A 2,500-nucleotide genomic window follows, 5' to 3' on the forward strand; every position below is an offset into this window, starting at 1 on the left:
GGGGGAGGGGGGGAGGGGGGAGGGGGGGAGGGGGAAAAAGGGGAGGAGGGGGGGAAAAGAGGAGGGAGAGGGGGAGGCGGGGAGGAGGGGGGCGGGAAGAAGGGAGGGAGGGGCGGGGGGGGAGGGGGAGGGGGGGGGGGGGGGGAAAGGAGGGGGGAGGGGAAATAAGGCAGAGGAAATCTGGTTTAAGGGGCTTAAATTTCTGGTTTTTTGGGGCGTTGTTTCGGCTTTTGCATTTTATTTGTTTTTTGGGACATTTTATAATAAGCCCTTTTAAATTGAACTTTTGCATCGTCATCGTTTTTGTCATCTATCTTTTATCTTTCACCATCATCCCTACACTTCTCATCACATCTCATCATCATCATACTCTTTATCCCCCATCACCATCATCACTTCATCATCATCTTTTTCCCCTCATTATCATCATCTTTTACCACATCACTTAATGAGGTTTAAAATTAAAGGGGAGAGGGGAAAAAGAAAAAGAGGGGGGAGAGAAAAAATAAAAGAAAAGAGAGGTTTTAGTTTAAAAGAGAAGAGAGAGAAAAAGAGAGAAAAGGGGAAGGGAGAAAAAGGAAGAGAGAGAGAAAAGAAGAAGAGAAAGAGAGAGAGAGGAGAGAGGGGAAAAGAGACAAGGGGACGAGAGAAGTAAGAGAGAGAGAGAGAGACCGAGAGGGGAGAGAGAGGAGAGAAAAGGGGAGAGAGAGGGAAGAGAGAGAGAGAGAGAAGGAGAAGGAGAGAAAGAGAGAGAGAGAGAAAAAAAACGGAATTTTCAAGATGTCATAATGTAATATTTACCAGCCGTTCCAGGATTTTTATTTGCCATTCCATCAAAGTCTCGGAAGTTTCTCGGATTTGTCTTTTATGTCAATTCTTCTCTCCTTATTTATCTCACTTCTTCCCTTCTTCCTCTATTCCCTACCACGCTTTGTATTTTTTCTTCTTCTTTTTTTCGAATTTCCACCTTCATTTTTCTGTTTGTTGTGTTGAATATTTTCTCTGCAATTATGGGCCTTTGTATTCCCTTCACTTAATTACAGCGGATGTTTTAATTACTCTTTCCTTCGATCGTTGTATTAATGACCATCAAACTTGGTGAGTTCGCTCGCTTGTTCATCTCTGTTTGATTTCTCTTCCTCTTATAATGCTTTTCCCTTCTCCTCTTGTACATCCTCTTCACTTTCGTATTCTTCCTCTTCTTTTACTCTCTTCCTTCTCATTTTTTGTTTTTTCCTTTTCTTTTCCTTTCTTTGTTTTTCTTCTTTCTTTTCTTGTTCTTGTTCTTGTCCTCACCCTTGTCCTTGATCTTGATCTTGTTCTTGTCCTTGTCCTTGTTCTTGTTCTTGTTCTTGTTCTTTTTCTACTACTACTACTACTACTACTACTACTACCACTACTACTACTACTACTACTACTACTACTACTACTACTACTACTACAACTACTACTAGAACTACTACTGAAACAGCTACTTTGACAGCTATTACACTGTTGTTGCTGATAAGAATAATCATATAGCTAATTCTTAAACCAATACCTCTACCACAAGAGCTTCTACAAGTGCTATCAGCTTTACTATAACCACTCGTACCTGCAATAGTATGATGCTGATGATAACAATATTAGTGATGGTAATGCTGAATGTAACGTATATTAATCGCTTTATATTTTACCATAAAAGTTAATGGCCACCTAGTTCTCGGTGGTGTTACGGAGCTATTACTGAGCCATTACTGAGCCAATATCCGATAACATGCAACTGGGTTCATTATCAGATCACAGATGCATGCATAGAAATTCACTGAAGAGTATACAAATGCTCATCCGCAAACACTTACGCGCAGAGACAGGGAGAGAGGTCAACGATTCCCGTTCATGTTAAATTATTACTTTTTTTTCATATCTCACTCAGGTTTGCTTTTGCAACTGCCTTACCATTCTCTCTCTCTCTCTCTCTCTCTCTCTCTCTCTCTCTCTCTCTCTCTCTCTCTCTCTCTCTCTCTCTCTCTCTCTCTTTTCTCTCTCTTTCTCTCTTTCTTTCTTTCTCTCTTTCTCTCTTTCTCTCTTCTCTCTCTCTCTCTCTCTCTCTCTCTCTCTCTCTCTTACTTCCCGTGTTTCCTTTCTTTTTCTCCTGTTCCCATCCTCTACAGCTTTTGTGTCTTTTTTTTCTCTCGTTCCCTTTCTTTCTCTCCATTGTATTATTGTCCATTGTTTTGTTGTGTCCCTCTTTCCTTCTCCTTTTTTTCTTATGGCTTATTCATCGCCTCCTTCCCCCTCCACCTCTTCCATTGACTCTTTCTCTCTCTTTCTTTCTCTCTTTCACTCTCTCTTCGCCCACTGTTTTTCCTACATCCCTCTCTTCCCCATTCTCCTCCCCTCTCATTCCATTCCCCTTTCCCAGCTCCATTCCCTAACTCCTCCTCTCCCTCTCCCTTTGTCCATCCCAGAACTTTCTTCCTACCCCCTTCCCCCTCCCTCCCTTTCACTCTATCTCTCG

This window comes from Penaeus chinensis, chromosome 29, assembly GCF_019202785.1.
Source record: "Penaeus chinensis breed Huanghai No. 1 chromosome 29, ASM1920278v2, whole genome shotgun sequence".
Classification (NCBI taxonomy): domain Eukaryota; kingdom Metazoa; phylum Arthropoda; class Malacostraca; order Decapoda; family Penaeidae; genus Penaeus; species Penaeus chinensis.